The 23,036-nt window shown below is 42.3% G+C and overlaps 1 protein-coding gene across 4 annotated transcripts in view; it reads left to right on the top strand.

Annotated features, from left to right (window-relative positions):
* Positions 1-23,036, top strand: part of TSPAN4 (tetraspanin 4) — a 952,022-nt gene that overhangs the window by 401,433 nt on the left and 527,553 nt on the right. Inside the window, exon 1 of one of the 4 annotated variants that reach the window (XM_070765253.1) lies at positions 337-412. The exons of the other annotated variants lie outside the window; for them this stretch is intronic. The gene's annotated coding sequence lies outside the window, so the exon portion shown is untranslated. Of the gene's footprint in view, positions 1-336; positions 413-23,036 lie in introns of those variants that run through there. 4 annotated transcript variants of the gene reach the window in all.

The following is a 23,036-nucleotide window of genomic DNA, read 5'->3' as shown; positions in this document are numbered from 1 at the left end:
GAAAATCAATATTAATTTGGGGACATAGGGAAATAGTTGTCTTTACATGTGTGGAATCATAATAACATTATTTCTCCAAGGTATAGTTTTTCAGTGTATTCAGTTTTTCAGTACTCCCAGATCCGAGTACTCCTAGTTAATGTGAGCAAATAGTTTTATTATGATTTCCAGTATCAAACTATGTTATGCAATGGCTACTATTTCATCCATGAAACGTAGTTGTTTAGTCTCTCCTGATTACATCAAGTGAAGAAACTCATTGATCATTGATTCCAGGTTGATCCTACACTATGATGCCTAAATACTGAGATTGCTTCAAAATCCTTCCCCTGCCAACTTTTCAAAATTGCTTTTTAACTGCTTTTCAACTATTAAGAATCTTCCAATCTACAAGTCGGATAATATGCAGTGGGTGAGTTGACTTTAATCCTTAGTGAAAGAAGTTCTAAAGCAAGAAGCTTAAGGATTTTTTTTTAGACAAAATAAGTGGCACAAGAGTGATTAGAATGTTGATTTTGGAAAGTTATAAATGGATTAGGGGGTCCTGATAGATTTGAAATAAGATTTTGAAATTGTGAGCATCCTTCCGGTGGGAAAAAGCTGTTGTTTGGAATTCATGAAATAAAACATGATGGAGTCATTGGGACTGATATGGGAGGCTTTGGAAATTGAATATACAGTGCTCCCTCGATTTTCGCAGGGGATGTGTTCCGAGACCACCCGCAAAAGTCGAATTTCCGCGAGGTAGAGATGCGGAAGTAAATACACTATTTTTGGCTATGAACAGTATCACAAGCTTTCCCTTAATACTTTAAACCACTAAACTGCAATTTCTCATTCCCCTAGCAACCATTTAGATTATTACTCACCATGTTTATTTCTTAAAGTTTATTAAAAAAAAATATTTATTAAAGGCGGACGAAAGTTTGGCAATGACGTATGACGTCATCGGGCAGAAAAAACCATGGTATAGGGAAAAAAACAGCAAAGTATTTTTTAATTAATATTTCTGAAAAACCGTGGTATAGCCATTTCGCGAAGTTCGAACCCACAAAAATCGAGGGACCACTGTAACTAAGTAAATAAGCAAACAAATGGAAATTTGGACATTGGACACCAGAGGGAGCCAGGGGCAACAAAATATTGCAATTAAAGGAGAACACTTAACATTTGACTTATTAACCCAGAATGCAGCCAAGTGCTTTAACATTGGGCATCTAGTGCACCAATTACTCCCTTTCCTGGACTGGGTCCAGGGGCAAATTCCCTTTTTTGCCGCTACTGGTGTACTGCCTGCACAGCTTTGGGTGTCTCTGCGTGATTTCCGTGATTTTTTTTGCTACCACGCATGCACAGAAGCAAAAATTTCCCAAATCTCTTTTTCTCGTGCGTGTCCCCTTGTGAGATTTTTCTTCATGTGCATTCTCAGAAGCAAAAACACACTGGAGCATGTGCATACACTATCTTTTCCTATATCATTCTTGCAGCTGTTCTGTTTGGTCCCACTCGGATTGGAACATTATGAGCCGGGGTGGCGCAGCAGGTAGAATGCTGTACTGCAGGCCCCTGAAGCTGACTGTAGATCTATAGGTCAGTGGTTCAAATCTCATCACCGGCTCAAGGTTGACTCAGCCTTCCATCCTTCCGAGGTGGGTGAAATGAGGACCCAGATTGTGGGGGCAATATGCTGGCTTGGTTTTTTAAAAAGTGCTATTGCTAACATGTTGTAAGCCGCCCTGAGTCTAAGGAGAAGGGCGGCATTAAAAACAAACAAACAAATAAATAAACGAGAACCCACTTGCAGAAAAGTCAAAATTGTTACTCTCTGACTCATCTGTCAAGGACACTGGCCTAGGGTACCAAGATGGACCCAGTTCATCCTCCTCAGAATCTGTGACTAACTGAGCTGGTCGTGGATCATTCACAGCAATAGCCTGTCATTTTAAAATCCACTTTCAGAGGATTACAATTAAAGGAGAAGGATACTTTAATTTACTAATACAAAATAAAGCAACAAATTTTAATACCGGACCTATTGGATGTTTCAACAATGGACTCAGCAGTTTATTTTCAGACTGTTTAAAAGAGGCACACATTTTATCCAGCAAGAATGTCAGCATGAATTTTCAGACATTGTTTCCGCTTAAAATCTACTGTCCAGTTATCCATCCATTATCTGCAATTGTTATTTCCAAAGTGAATGTAAGACAAAAGTAGCCTAACACACAAAAGAGAGCACCCTTGTGTTGTCTTGCTTTTTTTGTGTGTGGTAAAGGATTTGATAAATGTTTGCCCGATGTAGATTTTGGTCAGAGGGATAAAATAATAGTGGGATTTATGGCAGAGCAATCTGTCAACGCAGAAGATTAGAAAGGCTGAATGAGTGGAAATCTAATTGCATGGGTTTTGAGCTCTGAAGATGGAAATATCTTTAATGTTACCTTCTTTGTGTCCTTTGTGCAGTGAAGTGCCAGTAAAAAGGATTTATGGGTAAAATAGATTTGAGAAAAGAAACAAGCCTGAATGCTACATGGAGCAAATAATGTTTTTTTCTTAAATTCCAGAATCTGCTGTTATTTCTCATTATCACCAGGTTGCTTTTGAGAAGAACTTAAGCTCTGTCGTATTCAAAGCCAGTTTGAATAAGCCCCAGTTAGGGAAGAATTCCTATGAGCATACATTCTTCGGTTTCCCAATTCTGTTCTTGCAAAGCAGTCGACCCTGCTACTACCTTTTCAATCGTATCTGTACCGACAGATTTTATTGTTATATTTAATTTCGCCTAATGCTTGCAATGCCATATGTTCCTCTTTCTTTGTTGCTGTTGTTATTGAAAAAGCAGTAGTATTGGCTGTAATTAAAACGCCGAAGAAAGGTATGTAAGAATGGTGCAGTGGGATCAAAACAGAGTCCCTGGCAGAAATTCAAGGGTTTGGCATGTTGACTGAAGATAAGCACGTCAGCTTTTTCCTAATGATTATTATTTTTGATTTAATTTTTATTTTTATTTTGTCCAGAACATGATAAAGGTTCCAGGGGATATATTCATTGTAGAAAGTATCAATGAAGGATAGATGGAAAATATAGGAATACAATATAAATGAGAGAATAGAAGAAAAGATATAGGAAAGGAATAAAAGATATACAAAGAAGTATAGGATAGACAAATAGGAGAGGGGACGGGAAGCAATTATTTCGTTTATATTTGAAGTTTTGATTCTTTTTGCCAAAGTGGAAGACTGAGCATTTGTTGGTTGAGATTTGGAGTTGTTAGACCAATCAGAGACATAGTCTAGATCTTTTTGGAGAGTAGCTGTGTTGTCGGTGGTGTTTGAGAGTTTTACAATGTCAGCGAAGAGAACACAGTTGCTTGGGATATGATCGCAAAGGTCATTGATGTAGAGAATGAAGAGTGCAGGTCCCAGTAAGCTGCCTTGGGGGGCACTACTTTTAACAGGGACAGGGATGGATATGGCACTTTCTATTTTGACAACTTGTTGTCTGTTTGACAGGAATGCTGTGATCCAGTTATGGAGGGATCCTGAGATACCATATGAGTTTTTGGAGTACAGTGATCCCCCGGTTATTGCGTCCCCGACCATTGCGAACAGGGTAATTTGCGATTTTTCAACCCGGAAGTCAAAATACCATCTACGCATGCGTGCCCTTTTTTTTCTATGGGCACGCATGCGTAGATGGCAACCGGGAGATCAGCTGCTGGGCGGCTTCCCTGGGTCTTCCCCCTCTTGCTGGCATCAGCGAGGAGTTTCCCCACCGCCCACGAAAACTCTTCGTTGCCGCTCGCCCGCCCTTCGCCTGCCCACGCCGTTCGCTCCCCCTCTTGCTGGCGGGAGGGCGAGAAGCCCTCCCCAGCACCCGCTTGCCCGCCCTTCGCCGCTCGCCCGCCCTTCGCCCTGGCGGAGAAATTCCAGCCCCCACCTGGTCCCGCCCGATCCTCCTCCCTGAGGCAGCTCGCCCTCCCATGGCCGCTTCCTCCACCCTCCATCGCAAGCCCTCGCCACCGCAGCCACCGCGCGCTGCGATCTTCAAGCCCGGCTCCTTTCGGCCCAGCATCCCGGGCCAAGCAGCTGCCTTCCGTGACTGAGCCTGGCTGGCCCGGAAGATCGTAGCGCGTGTTGGCTGCAGCGGCGAGCGAAGCCAAGCCGGCAGCAATTGCTGCCGGCTTGGCTTCGCTCGCTCGCCGCCGAGGAGCCGAAGATTGGGGGGCGGCACGGCGAGCAAGCGAAGCCAAGCCGGCAGCAATGTCGCCGCCGCTGCAGCCAACGCGCACTACGATCTTCCGGGCCAGCCAGGCTCAGTCACGGAAGGCAGCCGCTTGGCCCGGGATGCTGGGCCGAGAGGAGCCGGGCTTGATCCGCTGAGCCTGGCTGGCCCGGAAGATCGTAGCACGCGTTGGCTGCAGCGGCGGCGACATTGCTGCCGGCTTGGCTTCGCTCGCTCGCTCAGCGCTGAGGAGCCGAAGATTGGGGGCGGCGCGGCTCTTTTAAAACATCGCCGCCGACATGGGGTGCTTGCTAGCACTCCCCCAAACCCGGGTTGGGGGTTCGGGGGGGTGCTAGCGAGCCCCCCATGTCGGCGGCGATGTTTTAAAAGAGCCGCGCCGCCCCCCAATCTTCGGCTCCTCGCTAGCGCTGCGGAAGTTTAAAACACCATCTGCACATGCGCAGATGGTGTTTTTACTTCCGCAGCGCTACTTCGCGAAAACCCACTCGTTGCGGGGGGTCCTGGAACGGAACCCTCGCAACGAGCGGGGGATCACTGTAGTTTGTCATGGACTACTGAGTCAAAGGCTTTGCAGAAGTCGATGTAAATTGCATCTATAAATTTACCTTGGTCTAGATGAGTAGTCCATACATGTTTGCAGTGGAAAAGTTGCAGGTTGCAGGATAGTTTTTTTTCTGAATCCAAATTGTTTGTTGGAGAGTAGGTTATAGGTTTCAAATGAAGCGTAATAGATTGGTTTATGTGTTGCCATGCATTGTGTGTAGCAGTGATTCTCACACTTGGCAATTTCAAGATAGGTAGACTTCAACTCCTAGAATTCCCCAGCCTGCATGGTATTCTACACCAGCAATCCCCAAACTTTCCAGCTTGGCAGACCAGTGGGGGAGGAGATGGTTCCTTATGAGCATGAGGAACACGTATGAGCACACGCAACTCCATTTAAAAGTGCCCACTGGTCACACAAATTGAGCTTTACATGTGAGCACGAGGACCCACCATTCATGCAAGTGGAGCTATGCACATCCACACTCACCTACCACTTGTATGGCCAGGTTTCGAATGAACCACGGCCCAGTAGTGGGCTGCAGCCTGGGGGGTTGCAACCCCTGTTATAGTAATTTCATCCCCAGGTTCTGCTCTTCTCATCCTACACCAGTGGTTCTTAACCTTCCTAATGCCATGACCCTTTAATATACAGTGGTACCTCTACTTAAGAACTTAATTCGTTCCATGATCAGGTTCTTGAGTAGAAAAATTTGTAAGCAGAAGCAATTTTTCCCATAGGAATCAATGTAAAAGCAAATAATAGGTGCAAACCTATTAGGAAAGAAATAAAAGCTTGGAATTTGGGTGGGACGAGGAGGAGGGAGAAGAGGAGGAGGACAATCGCTGCTGAAGGAAGAAGGTGAGCTGAGGGGAATTAAAAAAATCCAAAACTTTAAGGCTTAAAAATAAAAGAGGGACTCTCTGAGGCGGCGAGAAGGTGCACATGCCTCCCATACACCCAGCGCGAGGCGGCCTTCCATACACTACACCAGAGAGAAAAACCCAGGCGCGCAAGAGTGGGAGCGCCACTGAAAGGCTCCTCTGGCAGCTCAAAAAAGCCTGAGATGGCCAGGATTAAAGGGGTAATGATAGGAAACTGGCTGGGCCTTCGTGCCACTCTCAAATTTCCTGGGAAATGTTTCTGGGCTTGGTTCTTAAGTAAGAAATGGTTCTTAAGAAGAGGCAAAAAAATCTTGAACAGCCGATTCTTATCTAGAAAAGTCCTTAAATAGAGGCGTTCTTAAGTAGAGGTACCACTGTATACTGCTAAAAAAAAACAAAGGGAACACTCAAAGAACACATCCTAGAACTGAATGAATGAAATACAGTGGTACCTCGAGATACGAGTTTAATTCGTTCCGGACCTGGGCTCTTAAGTCGAGCAGCTCTTATCTCGAACGACTTTTCCCCATAGGAATTAATGTAAATAATTTTAATTGGTTCCAGCCCTCAAAAAACTCACAAAGTTAGTCTAAATTATGCAGAAAGACATGTTTTTAATGAAGAAATGTACATGTACATATAAATGAATAATGAAGTTTCTTTCACTTAACTTGTAAACTTTCTTAAACTTTTAAATTTACATATGTTCAACTTCTCTGCCACCCAATCCTGTAGGACAGAGGTCCCCAACCCTTTTTGCACCAGGGACCGGCTTTAAGCGATCAAGAGAGGAATGGGTGAATGAATGGACGGAGGGTGGGAAGGAAGGAAAGAGGGAAGGGACAGGAACAGAGGAAGGAAGCAAGGAAACTTATGAAAGGGGAGAGTAAGAGAGGAATGAGTGAAGGGAGGGAGGGAGGGAAGAAGGTGGGAAGGAGAAAGAAAAGAAGAAATAGAGGAAGGGAAGGTAAAAGAGAGAAAGAAAAAGAGCAAGAAAGAAAGAAAGAAAGAAAGAAAGAAAGAAAGAAAGAAAGAAAGGGGGAAGGGACAGGAACAAAGGAAGGAAGCAAGGAAACATGAAAGGGGAGAGTAAGAGAGGAATGAGTGAAGGGAGGGAGGGAGGGAAGAAGGTGGGAAGGAGAAAGAAAAGAAGAAATAGAGGAAGGGAAGGTAAAAGAGAGAAAGAAAAAGAGCAAGAAAGAAAGCTGCAAGCACCCCCCCGAGCCCCCCAGGCCGGCTGCAACCTTTTAAAACACGCGCGCCGCTTCGCAGCTGTCTCCTGAAGCCGAACGCGGAAGTTAGCGTTTGGCTTCAGGAGACAGCTCCTTGGCGCTTGTATCTCGAATTTGGGCTTGTAAGTAGAACAAAAATATCTCTCCCCTCCCAGCTCTTATCTCGAGTTGCTCTTAAGTAGAGCAGCTCTTATGTCGGGGTTCCACTGTATTCTCATTGAACAACATGTGAAATTGACTGTCAGTCAGTGTTGCTTCCTAAGTGGACAGTTTGATTTCATAGAAGTTTGATTTACTTGGAGTTATATTGTGTTGTTTAAGTGTTCCCTTTATTTTTTTTGAGCAGCGTAGTTCCCCAACCATAAAAAAAATAAAATTGTTAGGAAACTTAGGGGTGGGTTCTAACTTAACTCGCTGCCGATTTGATTCCTCCTGCACTGCGTGGCCACGACTTGTGGGCACATTTGCTCTTTGCATGCTCACGCATGCGCAGGGTCAATTTTTTAAAAAGCAAAAAACAAGATGGCAATGCATGCACAGTGATGGAAATTTGGCTTCTGTGCATGCTCAGAAGTTCCAATGGTAGAGATTTTCTTTTTTTTTTTTTGCAGTAGTTTATTTGCATGTAGGTAGACTCACCTGGAGACTAAGAGAGGAGCAGTGTCTTGGTTCTTAAGACCATTGAAAACATGTGTTAAGCAACCCCTCTGAAAGGGTCATTCAACCCCCAAAGGGGTCGCGACCCACAGGTTGAGAACTGCTGTCCTACATGTTCCTTCCCCATCAATTCAAGAAAGAAACAGAAAACCCAGGTTCACCCATATGCATGGCTCACTCCATTTTAATCACCCCCACTAAATCTGGCTCTGTAAAAGGCAGTTCAAGATTTATACAAGAATTATGTGAAATCCAGGGATCCTACCCTGTCCAATAATAGAGGCGATTCAGAGGTTCACACTAAAGAATTTACAATATACAGAGCAGAGAATTAAATAGAAATAGGCTAAATAATAAAGCTGGGCATGCTTTGAAAATGGTTTAGAATAAATGCTTTGGAGCCTGTGCAAACACAATCACAGCCCTTCCTTATTTATTTTTTTAAAAAGCCTCCCCCCTCGACTCTCCCCTCCCCCAGATTTCCACATAAGCCTTGTAGAAATTTTAATGAATTGATTCCTGTTCAGACTTGCCCAGAAAAAAACATATCATGAAGTATCATTTTTGAAATGTGCAGGGCCCTACTAGATAGCAGTAAACCCAGATTTGAAATTGCATCTGCAACCCAACAGGACCGACACAGACTTCAAACAATAATCAGAACTGCAGAAAAAACAATTGAGAGCCTGTATACTGCACCAGTCAAAAAGAGGGCAGTGAAAATATTTACTGACCCCTCGCATCCTGGACACAGACTGTTTCAACTCCTACCCTCAAAACGTTGCTACAGAGTACTTCATACCAAGACAACTAGACACAAGAACAGTTTTTTCCCAAACGCCATCACTCTACTAAACAAATAATTCCCTCAACACTGTCAGACTTTTTACTAAATCTGCACTTCTAGTTCTACTAGTTTTTCTCATTATGTCTATCATCCTTTTCCTCCCACTTAGGACTGTATGACTGTAACTTGTTGCTTGTATCCTAAGATTTTTATTAATATTGATTGTTTCTTCATTGCTTATTTGGCCCCTATGACAATCATTAAGTGTTGTACCACATGATCCTTGACAAATGTATCTTTTTCTTTTATGTACGCTGAGAGCATCTGCACCAAGACAAATTCCTTGTGTGTCCAATCACACTTGGGCAATAAAATTCTATTCTATTCTATTCTATTCTTTTATGCTTCTATTCTATTCTTTTTATGCATATGCTTCTGTGATTTGGAAAGCTGAATTGTGCTGAATTGTAAACGTATCATTGGATGTCCATTTAAGCCCTTGTTTTAAACATTTTTGTTCCAGCCAAACTGCCAATACTCTTATCTCTCATAGCATCTTGACAATGAACTGCTTGGTAGATTCAGAGTACAGTAATCACAATAGCTCATCACCAGTTCCTGTAAGATGCATGTTTCACTGCCTGAAACAATGAAGTATAGAATAGGTATTTGCTTGCAGAATGGAGTGCATGGAGAAAGTCTGAGTGGAGTGATTTAATTGTTAGACCAGTAGCTTGGACTTGCATAAGCTGCCAGCTGCAGAAAAGCCAAGCTGGTAAGTCAATAGGAAAGTAGGGAGACACTTGTCTTGATAGGCCACCTGGCCTGGTGGAACATAGCTGTGGCAAGAAAAGACCAACAATATTGTGTTGGTTTGCTGGGAGGAACAAAATCGTCCCTCATTTTCTGTAAGCAGGTTGAACATTAGGGCAAGCTGAGGGCTTTCCTCTTCCTCTGCAGATCGGTAGGAGGAGAACCGCACAAGAAATGGTGTGAAGAAAGAGAGAATGGAGGAGAGTCAGAAAGTGTGTGAGAGACAGATTAGCTGCATGTGCAAATGTGCTACCTCTGACTTGGGAATCGATGGGCCAAAACAATTGGTCAACTTTGTGATTTTGTCTTTACTGTCTAATTAAAACAGCTTTTCAGTGACACTATTAAATATTGCTAAAAGCTAGACTGGAGGAATTTTAAGATTGCAATGTCATAAAAATATTTATTTGGATTTAAATTTTACAGATAGAATGAATATTAGTGGCAGCAAAGTTGGACATCTCTTATTCTTGGATGTTTTACTTGCATGTTAGTTAAGTTATTATAAAGAAACCAAAGAGGATTGATGGAGCCCTTTGGTCAACAATCTCTCTTGCTTTTTTGTGCTTCTTATAGAACAGTGATGGCAAATCTATGGCACGGTGCCACAGGTGGCACGTGGAGCCTTATCTGCTGGCACTTGAGTTGTTGCCCTAGCTCAGCTCCAACATGCATGTGTGTACGAGCCAGCTGGTATTTGGCTCCAACAAAGGCTCTGGGACGGCATTTTTGGCTTCTAGAGAGCCTCTGGAGGGATGGGAGAGGGCATTTTTACCCTCCCCTGGCTCCAGGGAAGCTATTGGAGCCTGGGTAGGGCAAAACACGAGCCTACTGGCCCCATCAGAAGTTGGGAAAGTCTGTTTCTGGCCTCCAGAGGACCTCCAGGGGGTGGGGGAAGCTGCTTTCGCCCTCCCCATGTATTGAATTATGGGTGTGGGCCCACACACATGCGTGATAGCACACGCCCACACTCTTTCGGCACCCAAGGGGGAAAAGGTTCACCATCACTATTGTAGAAGAACAGGAGACAAGACAAATAGGGAAGGCTATTGTTAAGGGCACGAGCTATGAAAGAGTCCAAATATTCTGAGATTCTTAGCAGGAATGGACAGGAAAACAATGGATAGAAAAAAAACCACCTCTGTACTTAAACTCATAATTAGAAAAATAATTTGCATAAAACGTCTCTCCAAATTGTTGGGTGTCTGAAATGTAGCAATTTACAGTATACGTTGTCAAAGTATGCAAATGCAAATGATGAATATGGCTTCTTGCTACACAGAGACAAAATTGGTAGGTGTCCCTCAACTCAAATTTAGCTTGTGATAATTATATGGATACACTTTGGCAAGAATTTTGGAAAAGGCTTGCTATTGCCTACTTCTTGTTTGATTTCAAAAAAACAAACAAGCTATTCTAGACCAATGATAGCAAACCTTTTTTTGCTAGGGTGCCAAAAGAGTGTGCACACGGCAATTGCATGAGTGTGTGTGCTTACACCCATAATGCAATGTCCCCCCCTGCACATGTGCACACAACCCCCCCACGCTTCCCCTCATGTGTGTGCACCAGCCTCACTGAAGCCCTCAAACTTCCGGTCGGCCTGTTGGACCATTTTTCGCTTTCTCCAGGTTTCAGAAGGCTTTCCTGCAGCCTGGGGAGTGCAGAAAATGACCCAATGCACCTACTTGAAGTTCATTTCTGAACTCTGGAAGGCCAAAAATCAGCTGGCCAGCATAATTGGACCAGAATATCTCCGAGACCGCCTTCTGCCGCACGAATCCCAGCGACCGATTAGGTCCCACAGAGTGGGCCTTCTCCGGGTCCTGTCAACTAAACAATGTCGGTTGGCGGGCCCCAGGGGAAGAGCCTTCTCTCTGGAGGCCCCGACTCTCTGGAACCAGCTCCCCACAGAGATTAGAACTGCCCCTACTCTCCTTGCCTTTCGTAAGCTCCTTAAAACCCACCTTCGTCAGGCATGGGGGAACTGAGACATCTCCCCCGGGCATATACAATTTATGCATGGTATGCTTGTATGTATGTTTGCTTAGTAAATGGGTTTTTTAAACTATTTTAAACTATAATTATTAGATTTGTTATGAATTGTTTTGTTTTGTTGTGAGCCACCCCAAGTCTGCGGAGAGGGGCGGCATACAAATCTAATAAATAATAATAATAATAATAATAATAATAATAATAATAATAATAATAATAATACTACACATGCACAGTGGAGCTGACATAGGACAACAGTCTGCGGAGAGGGGCGGCATACAAATCCAATTTTTTTAAAAAAATAACACCTTGTGTGCCCTCAGATCTGGTTGCATGTGCCACCTGTTCTAGCCTAACACTAGAGTTTTCTGACCCTGTTTTCGGTCTAGTTAAGACACCAAGTTAGAAACCAGGAAAGGGTGAGTCTCCCATCTTTGGCATGAAAAATTGGCTCGGTGATCTTGGGCGACTTTCAGCCCAACTCACTTTGTTGTTTTGGGAAAAATGGGAGAAAGGACTGTTAGATATGTTAACCAACTTCGGTTATTAAAAAAGAAGAAGAATAAAGCTTGGATAGAAATAAATAAAATAAGAAAAAATAAAATAAAACTTTGAGACCATCCAAAGTTGGCCACCAGATGTGGAGATAAGTCTTAGGACAATTCTATCTGGCATTTTGGGATGAGCATTAGTGTATTATAAAAATAGTAAGGAGTAATATTCATCATTCTTTAGCCCATCTCCAGGAGAAATATATTGTTATAATTGCTCTTTTTAAGGATAATTTCAATAATTAATCATATTTTGGCAGTTTGCTGCAGATTATGCTTCTAATAGCTTTGTTTACACTTAGCAGCGTATTTCCTCCTCAGGGGGTGTAGTTCGTCTTCCTTCCTATATTAGACGAATGTCGATTTGAATTTCAACAATATTTTGTTTAATTTTTATAGCTTTACGGCATACAGCCTCATGCATGTTTATTTGGCTGTATAAATTTCACTGTGATCATTGGAGCTTATTCCTTAATAATGAGGTGTTTAAAATGGAAGCCTTCAGGAGGACTTTAACTGACTCAGGCATTTGGAGCTGGGGAATCAGTACAGTGTGCTTTTCAGTGCTATTGCCCTCTATGACAAGCATTCTTCTTTTGTAAAAAATCCCACTTTTAAAAAAAATACAACTCAAGGCAGTGAACATACTTAACGCTTCCTCCCCCTCCTTATATTCCCAGGAACAACAATTCTGTGAGATAGGTTGAGCTGAGATAGTATGACTGGCTCAAAGCCACCTAGCAGATTTTTCATGTCTAAAGTTAGGACTAGAGCTCAGAGACTAGCAGCTTTACCCTCTATATCTGATGATGAACCTACGGCATGCTGGGTTTCTGGCATGCATGCACGCATGACAATCAGCTGCCCTTTGCGCAAGTGGCTGTGCCTAAAACCATCCTGAGCATGCGTACCAGCCAGCTGATTGTCGGTTGTGCATAAGCCCCAGAACCTAGAAGTTTGCTTTGACAAAGTGCGATCCCCTCACACAAGTGGCAGTGCTGAAAACCGGCCTGCACATGTGTGCTAGCCAGCTGATTGTCAGGCACTCATGCGCACAAGAACCCGGAAGTTTGGCTTTTCCAGAGCATGATCCCTTTGTGTACACAGCAGTGCCAAAAACTGGCCTGCGCATACCTGCCGGACAGCTGATTATCAGGTGTGCATGCACACTAGGACCCGGAAGCTCAACTTTTCTGGAGCGCAACTATGATGAGTCCATATATGCATGCATTATGTTTCCATGTTCTCTATCACTACAGTACAGCAAACTAGCCTTGTACAGTGGTATCTCTACTTAAGAACTTAATTTGTTCCGTGACCAGGTTCTTAAGTAGAAAGGTTTGTAAGTAGAAGCAATTTTTTCCATAGGAATCAATGTAAAAGCAAATAATGTGTGCAAACCCATTAGGAAAGAAATAAAAGCTCGGAATTTGGGTGGGAGGAGGACGAGGACGAGGAAGAAGAGGGAGACAGTCACTGCCGAAGGAAGAAGGTGAGGGGAATCAAAAAATCCAAAACTTTAAGGCTTAAAAAAAAAAGTGGGACTCTGAGGTGGTGAGGAGAAGCACGCACCTCCCATATACCTGGCGCGAGGCTGCCTCCCATACACTGCACCAGAGAGAGAAACCCAGGCAGGCGAGAGGGGGGAACCTCCCGCTCCTTTGACCGAAAGGCGGCTGCCAGATGCTCTGGGAGGCAACCTCGCGCCGGGTGTGTGGGAGGCAGTGCGAGCAAGTCACCACAGTGAAATTGTTTATTCCCTCTCCAAGCGCCCAGAGAAAGGGAAATGATTTGTTTGCTCTGGACTGCCAAAGCCTTCTTAAGCGCCACTGAAAGGCTCCTCTAGAAGCACAGAAAAGCCCGAGATGGCCGGGCTTAAATGGGGAATGGCAGGAAACTGGCCAGGCCTTCGTGCCGCTCTCAAATTTCCTGATAAAGTTTTCCAGGTTTGGGTTCTTAAGTAGAAAATGATTCTTAAGAAGAGGCAAAAAAATCTTGAACACCCGGTTCTTATCTAGAAAAGTACTTAAGTAGAGACGTTTTTAAGTAGAGGTACCACTGTACTTTCATTGCTGCCATTAATATAGTCTGGTTGCTTTAGCAGCCTTCAAGGGACTTGCAACCCAAGCATCCTAAAGAGATGGAACACTTGGATTCCATCAATTCAATTTTACAAGAAATTAAAAAACAGAATGAAAGTTAGTCTTAGTTGAATTGTGAGAGAAGAATTGGGATATCCTGTTTTGGATAATCAGCGGATCAATATTTTTAAGAAATGTAAGGCACGCACTTTATGCCATTTTAGAATGAAATGGTTCAATGTGTAAATGTGATATTAAACTATATTCTGAAAATATGGAAGTTATAGTTTTATGAAATTCTACGGAGTTCTACTCAGGGTCAGTACATTTCACACAAAGGGCTATTCTCCCCAGGCTTTGAATTAGGATCCCTTTGATGTTTGATTCCGATTTTATTTTCCATATACCTGTATTTTTTTCCCTTTGATATAGATTTTCTTTTATTTTTGTTTGTTTTCTTTGATATATGTTTTCTTTTATTTATTTTGTAATGGTAAATTGCCTAGAGTCACTGTGGAACTGGGCAGCTGAATGGATGAACGAATGAACAAATGAATAAAAATCTGTGCTTCTGATACTAGATATAAATCAGGATATAAATCTGTACTGTTTGTTTTTAAAAAAATAAACTTTAGGTTTTAAAAATGAGCCAATGAAGCACTATGTTTCTAAATAGTCTACATTTAATTATAAGCTTAAGAATTGAATTACCACTACATTAATACTAAGCAGATATTATATGAGTCTTTATGCTGCTGAATTTTTCTTTCTGTTAGTGTTGTTTGCATGCTACTATTAAAAATATTTTTTGAAGTGCTCCATTACTTTCACCATCCTTGCTGTCCTTCCAGTAATTGGCCTCGTGCATCAGTTTTCAGATGAATTAAAACCAATACGTAGTGTGGATTCTGGCCTTTTTCATCCTAATTTTTGTCTGTATATTGCTATAATTGCAGCAGTATACAGTGCTAATGTCTGATTCTAGATATTAATTAACTTCATCTTCATTTAATTATTTACCTGGCAAATCTTTTCCCATAAAGTGTATCAAATTGTGATTTATGTCCTCCACTGGCGTAGAGAGTAACGAAGATGACCTTGACAGAGATATGCAAAAACTGTTGCTTAATCATTTTAAAGTTCAGGACATCCTGATAAAATTTAGAAGTAAGTTTATTTTATTTTATTTATTTATTTATTTATTTAATTCGACTTCTATGCCACCCAATCCTGAAGGACTCAGTTTGAGAAAGATACTTTCCTTATTTTCTGAATTATAAGGCAGAGGAAGAAGATATAGAACAAACATGCAAGATTCTGTTATTATAGCCAATGTCAATAAAAGTAATTTTAGTTTTCTTTTGGAGTTGATGTTTATGGTCTGATCTACTGCTGTCTACTAGTGGGGCTGACAATTTGAACGTACCTCCTGGTCCTTCTCTCCATCTCCATCTTCATCATCTTTGTCTTCTGGGATACCATTACATAAACCTTGTACATTTCTCCAAAAGTACCTTGATACACATAGGATGAAGATTGACAAAGGAACAGATTGTTTGCCTGCTTTTCCACACACAAGGATTAACTGGTCAGAATAGTGTGTAAAATGGATCTTGATTGCATACACTGTTATCTCCCTCTTTATTTATTGATTAAGCATTGGTAAACATCAAACAAGATACCTGGCAAGTTGAACAAAAAGCAAGCAAAAGTAGGGAGAAAGGTCTGAATAACAAACAGGAGATAAAAAAGGAAAAGAGGAGCATACCATTAGCCATGTCTCTATATCTATATCTATCTATATCAAAAGATGTGGATCTTTAAAGAATTAACAGGAAACAATACGGTGATTTGTCACTGGCATGGCCTTTGTTTGCTCCAGCCTTAACTCTTTTGTAAACATGGATGCAGTAGAAAATAGGACATCTGGTGATCAGGGATGGGTTCCTACCTACCTCGCTACCAATTCATTTCCTCCCATGCCACGTGCACAATGCCCCCAATATGTAATAAATAAATAAATAAGCCAAAAACAAAATGACTTGCACAGTGCTGGAAATTTGGCTTGTCTGCATGCTCAGAAGAAAAAAATGCAAAAGGTTTTTAAAAAAAGAAATGTCAGGCCCTTGGATCGGCATTGGTAATGTCATAGTGACATCACAGCGGGTTGCTACCAGTTCGGGTGAACCAGTCCGAACCGGGAGCAACCCACCCCTGCTGGTGATGTCACCTGTGTTTTGCACTGTAAGGATAGCAATTTGGTGGACAGTGATGGCACATTCAGCAAAGAGCAGGTGGCACTAGATGAAAGAGGACTTCAGTTCCACCCAAATAGAGGCCACAAAAGAACTCTCCTTAGCTAGCAATAACATGAAGAGTCTCATCTGCTGTTTGGCTTTCTGTTACTTAAAATAAATCAAGTCCTTACAATCCATGCAAAATCTGACTGTTATCTATGTAGAAAATCTGGCTAAGGACTGTTGCAATTTGGAAGGTTAGATGGAAAAGGATTAATGCCAGTCGAAGGATGTCTACCGGTATGTCTTTCTCCTGGAAAAATTACAAATAAGGTGATTTGGGAATTATGGGAAGAAATCACTGGAAAGAGAGGGTTTTCCAGTGATTTGGAAATTTGGAAGCTTAAAGAAGCTTTCAAATTTTGCACTCATCACCTATTTTTTGAGGACACAATGAATTTTTGGGGAGGAGTGTATTTTTGAGCATCAATGTTTGTTCTCTAGGGAATGTGAAATAGGAATAGCAACTGTAAAATATATGAATGCTAACTGCGCATATTCACGTTTGTTCTTCTTATATGTCTGTAAAGAAACTCAGCAATGCCTTCTAGCCAGTAATGGGCAGTCAAACGTTTTACTGCCACACTGTGGGTGTGGCTTAATGGTCATGTGACTGGGTAGAAGTGGCTTGCCGCCATTGTGATCAGGTGGAAGTGGCTTGAACAATCATCATCGACTGTTAAGTCCTCGATTTACAACCTTACCAGTGACTGTCGCTGAGGTGACAATTTCCTTTGCGTTTCCCGCGCTCTCCTTTCTGGGTTGCCCCCGCCTCAGGCTGGGTAGCTAGGTGAACAGGTGCTGCCAGAAGCATACATGCTGCCAGCGCCTCTTCCACCCACGCCTTCAGCTTGCACCTTAGGTGGGAGGTGGCCACGTGAGGCTGGAGTGGAGCCAAGCAAGAAAGAGGGAAGCTCATGCGAGGCCAGGAAGGAGGAAAGAGGAAAAAAGCAAGGAGTGCAGACACAGCAGCAGCTGTGGGGAAAAAAAGCCGAGCCGAGCCAAGACCAGTAATCCAAGAAGTGACAGCTGCCGATCAGCTGGAGCTGCACACGCACCTTCATTTCCACCGTTGGAACTGTGTTCCACCCTGACCTGCCTGCTGCCCACCCCAGCTTCTAACAAAGAAAACCAACTCACCCCTGGGAAAAAAAAATCACTTAAAAAAATGGGTAGCAAATAAAATGAGTTTTCATTTCATCTTTCTTTTCCTTCTGGTTTTAATTGAGCTTATGCATTGATCATTTTCTCTCCTAAACCAGAGAAGGAAAGAGTGCTTTTGGTGTTTTCTAGTTCTGAAACAGAAAGCTAGATGAATGTATTTGTGCTAGATAGACACAATTACTTAAGTGCAGGAACAAGCTGTGAACCAAATTTGTGCCCACGGCATGAAGGGTGGGTGGGTGGGTGGGGGGAGATGTCATTTGGTAGCTTCCCAGGCTCCTCATAAATTTCAAAATGGTGCCTTTCCTTTTTTAGCTCCCTGTAAAATGCAATCCTGGGACCATTAGATGTTTTGCTGGTGAAGGTGATAGGAAAGGAGAGAAGAAATTTCCTGTCCCTAGACATTTAATGATTTGTCAGTCAATTAACTGGAGGTCAGATGTATCTGCAGGCTGTTAAGAGTTACATTCAAGCAGGCAATGATATCAAAACCTTATAGGTTGTGTCTCGGAAGATGAACATACTGTAAATCATTTTGTATGTATGTGCAAAATGTCACATTTTGAATTATAAACTCTCAAGATCATAATCTGAAAAAAACACATGATGTAATTGGCACATTTCTTCTTAAATACAGTACTCTGAATGAGTGCAAAATACGAGGAGTAAAGTTGTTCACTATTTTAGCATGGCACAGCTACTAAACCATAACTGCAATTAACTTTGCTAGTGCAAATACTTCCTCTTGCATTTTCTGCTCTGAGCTGGTTATTGTCACATTTTCTACCTGTCCTACTGTGACTGCACATTGAGAATCCTGTTTACTAGTGGCACAAAAGAACGAAAAGCAGCCAAATAGCCCATTAAGCATTGGAGTAGAAATAACTTCGGGTTTATATATTTTGATACTACTGCCCTGGAGATTGCATGCTATTTGGAAGCATGTTTTATGCAGTGAGTCATCCCTAAAGGTTGGAAATGTATCTATAAACGTATCTTTGCATAATTATATATATAAATACGAAGCACCTGAATTCCCGTAATTTATTAGTGGCTGTATTCAAGTTTATGATCCCTGCAGGCTGGTTGGCCATGTTTGCTGCCTTATTTAAGAAGAAATGATAGTAAATAAAGGGTGAAATATTCAAGAGTTGTAGGCAGCATAGTTCAGAAATGGGTTGCTGTTTGCAGTTATGCTAAATTTGGCTGTTCAGAAAGCTATTAAGCTGAGGACTTTTATTGGATGGTTCAGATGTGAGTATTGAGCCTCCAAATCAGGTTTGATTTATTAAGATGAGGGGTTGCCTGTCTAAACAAAATCATTGTTATTAGATGTGTACTGCATATCCAAACAAACACCTTCCAGAGTGATTTATGATCATGGCTCAATTGAATGAACAACAGTTAAAATTAGTGTAGTTTCAGATTTGAACAGCAAAGCAAAAAAATTGTTAATAGAAAATGGAAAGAAATCCTTCCATTGAATATGCAGAGCAGGGAGGTAAGGGGGCAAAGAAGTCTTTGAACGTTTAGCACAGACCAGTGTTATGATTTAAACCGCTGATGGGACAGCAAAATATACAAGTTTGGGACTGCAACAGTTTTGAAAAAAGAATCTTTTAACTGTGAAGAAGCTGTTGATATCTACAATCCATTTGCTGGCATCAAATTTGATTTCTGATCTGCAAGTTTCACATAGCAAAAAATCCAGTTGTCACTTCCTGTGACAACCTGTTTATCCATTTTTAAAATGGCTTCTTCTTAACTACAAATTCTCCCAATTTGCCTAAGAATTACTATCTTGTGTCATCAGTAATCATCAATAATTCCTTGGAGGTTATTTCCCCCTGTTATGATTTCTGTTAAGGCAAGCCTCTGTCATCATTATTTTCTATATGCTAAATCAATAATTAATATCTGAAATTGCGCAAGGTTTTATAGTTTCATTGTTCTATTATTTCAATGTAAACACTCCAGTCTTCTTTACACAATTAATCTGATATTCTGTGAAGCTGAACAATTTTCCGCTTGGCTGTAGATTTAGCATTTTTGACTGTTTATGCTTTTTAGTGTTATAATGAGACTGTAAAATTGATAAAATAATCAAGTTACAGCAAAAATGTCCTTACCAGAGATACTCAATTGAGCAATTGCTGCTCATTATATTAAGATCTTTTTATTAAAGTGAGTATAATTAATGAGTCTTTGAAAATTATGAGAAAGAGGAGTGTCTGTAATTCTTTATGGAATGCAAATGCAATGTTCATTGATTGATTGTGTGAAAATGTAAAAAGTACTGTTTTCAATCAAGCTCCACAAGTCAAGGATTAATGTTTTTCTGACAATTTTGATTACACAAGAACACAACAACACATGTTAATGGCCTATATTGATGCATTTTCCAAGAGTTATGCAAGAGCTAAACCTGGAGAGTGGGTTGCCCTTACAAGAAAATGGAAAGTATATTATTGTCGATTCAGAATTGATTCATCCCTTTTACAGCAGGATAAATGTTAATTAAGCCCTAATAATGAAAATGTTTCAAGCCAGGTTGCTTAATAATAATGTGTATTATTATAACAATGGGGCACAGTACATTGAATGAAAGCATAATCCTCAACATTTAAAGTCAATGATGTATTTAAAAAAAACCCAGCACACAATCCAGAAAAAATACTGAAATTTATATGTTACTTCTTAACCAATTAGTTGACAGATTTCCACTCCAACTTATAGCAATACACCAATACCATTTAGATGTATCTACTGCTTCATAGTGCTTCACAGCCCCCTCTAAGCAGTTTACAGAGCCAGCATATTGCCCCTAACAATTTCAGTCCTGATTTTACCAACCTCAGAAGGATGGAAGGCTGAGTCAATCTTGAATCAGTGAGATTCGAACAGTCAAATTGCAGGCAAAACCATTATGATGTTTTTCTTTTGTATTTTACAGCTAATCTCCATTTCCTCCTTTCCAACCATACCTACCCCATTTTAAATCAGAACTGAGTGCACTGTTCTTAATGTAGTAGAGGTTAAATCAAACACTGACACACAAAGACACACAAAGACACTTGTTAACATCAGCCCTTTTCTCATTGACCAAGGTCATTATGCCACATAGGTTAGAGATGGCAAAATTGCTTCCCCTGTGCTATTTATTTAACAATAATTGTTTCCCCAATTTGCCCTTGATTCGATTTTCCAGGCCAATTAAATAAGTGTATTTATTTAGCTTGTTATCATACTTCAATCGTACAATTATAGTGTCTCTGCTGCTTACAGTAGGTATAAACCAAGGATTAAAATATCCACAATGAATAGAATAGAATAGAATAACAGAGTTGGAAGGGACCTTGGAGATCTTCTAGTCCAACCCCCTGCTTAGGCAGGAAACGCTATACCGTACACAGAGCAGCTCGTTGGGGAGACGATGCTACCTAGTCTCTAGCAAGCGGGCGACGCAGGCGACCGTCGTCTCCCTGATGAGCTGCTTTCCTTTCTGCAGGATTTCTTCCTGCTAGCAGTTCCCAGGCGGGACTAATAGGGGTACCTCTGCTGCTGCTGCTGCAGCCAGCCAGCAGCCACAGAGCTGTGTACTGAGTGGCAGCAATGGCAGTCGGGAGCTGCCAGTGGGAAGGAATCCTCCAGGAAGGAGAGCAGCTCATCAGGGAGAGGACGCGCCACCATCACCCACTTACCAGAATCTCCCTGGCAAGCTGCTCTCCTTCCTGGAGGATTTCTTCCCACTGGTGGCTCCTGAACGGGACTGACCTCCTCCACCACTGCACCTTGCAGGACCCAGCCCTGTGGCCACTGGACAGCCCAATCAGCAGCAGCGGCAGAGGTGCCCCACGGCCACCGGACAAGCCCCACGTTCTCTGGACCCACCTAGCAGTTGCTGGCTGGGGCAGCAAGATTGCTGCTGACTGGGGCAGTGACATTCAGCTGCTGAACATGCGCAGAAGCTGAATCTTGTGTGCATGGCATGTGCATGCCAGCAGTGGTGGAGCTGCACGCGCAGCTTTATTTTTGCCGGTAGAATGGCGTTCCACGACGTGGTGCCTGTTGCCCCCCCCTGCTTCCCCCCCTTCACTAAGCTGAGAATGAGCGTGACCAGCACCTGACGCATCCAGCCCACAGGCTATGAGTTTGACACCCTGCTGTAAATCACTGAGAAGGACTATACAGGTAGTCCTCAACTTCCAACAGTTAATTTAGTGATCTTTTGAAGCAAAAATAGCACTGAAAAACGTGTCTTATGATCATTTTTCACACTAATGGGTGTTGTAGCATCCCCATGGCCACGTCATCAAGATTCAGACACTTGGCAACTGACTCATATTTATGATGGTTACAGTGTCCCAGGGTCATGCCATCCTCTTTTATGACTTTATGACAAGCAAATTCAATGGGGAAGCCAGATACACTTAACAAGCCTGTTGCTAACTGAATAACTAAAGTGATTACTTAATAATAATTGTCGCAAGAAATGTTGTAAAATGGGGCACTTTACAAATGTCCCACTTAGCAACAAATTTTGGGCTTGATTATGATCATAAATAGAGGATTATTTGTAATTCCAAAATGATGCCCTCTGAAACTTTCAGGACTCCATGTTGCTCCCTGGATGATGTCATATAATGTTGTTGCTGCTTGGATCTTTCTTTCATATGAATGTGGGGATATTTGTTTCTCCGTACTGAAGGAGCGGGTCCAGCAGTCACATGGGTTGCTCATGTCCAATCCGGTGGAACTGAGCCTAGTATTAAAAAAGCTTGCCGGATCCGCCCCTTCCCCAGAATTCGCTCAGTTCGCATATCCTGCGGTTGTATTGTGATAGCTCGTTCAACATTCTAACACCTTCCCTTCGATCTTTCCTTCAAAAAAGTAGTAAGATTTATTGTCTTTATTTATTACTTGCACTAATTGCGCCAGCCGTTTTAAAGAAAAAAAGAAAAGAAGCGGCTCGGCTTTTTTCCTTGGGAGAAGTTGCGGTTTCGTTTCCCCCCGGCGGTTTTGCCGGTTACGATTCCTGCGGCTGCTTGTGGATTCTTCTAATCCCTTGGCCTGGAGGTCCCGGTGCAAGTATTTATCCATTGAATTATTGATTATTTATTGTATACAAAAATATTAAGGGCTTATAAAATACCTCCTGCGGAGTGAGACGCCTTCTAGTCTCCTGGACTTAGTCGATCGCTTTTCCCTTAAGAATTTCTACGGAGCGATTTTTTCGGCGCGAAGGCCTTCGCGCCCTTTTTTTAAAAATCTAGGCCTCTCGTGTTGGCCTTCTGCCAGCCGCGTAGGCCTCAGTCCACCGCGTGGATCCGGGAGCGGGCCTTGGGGGTCCCAGGCTAAATTCTCCACCGGCTAAGCCTCCAACCAGAGTGCCTTGGTTTTACTTAATTACAAAGTTTAGGGAGGCTGGCCCCGCTGGATTTGGGGGCACGAACTCTGGGTTTGCCCAGATTGTCCTCACGTTTCAGCAGCTTCGAGGCCTCGAAGCAGGATCCATTCCTCTTGGGAAGTCCTTGAAATCTTCTCCTTATATTTCAGTTATTGGCTCAGCCTTGTCTTCTGTTAATTGTCAGACTATGGCTACTTTTCCCAAGAGAGGCACAACTAAAGGTCCCAGAGAGGCCAGGCCTACAGGCGATGAAATTACTAGTATCCCCCAGGCCTCTTCCTCCTCTTCTCCAGGGGCCCGCCCCTCGACCAAGGTCACCAGGGCCGAGAAGAGAAGGGACCTAGCCCTACAAAAAATTCATGACAAATCAGCCAAACGT

Source organism: Erythrolamprus reginae, chromosome 1, assembly GCF_031021105.1.
Source record: "Erythrolamprus reginae isolate rEryReg1 chromosome 1, rEryReg1.hap1, whole genome shotgun sequence".
Lineage (NCBI taxonomy): Eukaryota > Metazoa > Chordata > Lepidosauria > Squamata > Dipsadidae > Erythrolamprus > Erythrolamprus reginae.
This window is presented reverse-complemented; position numbering and strand designations above follow the sequence as displayed.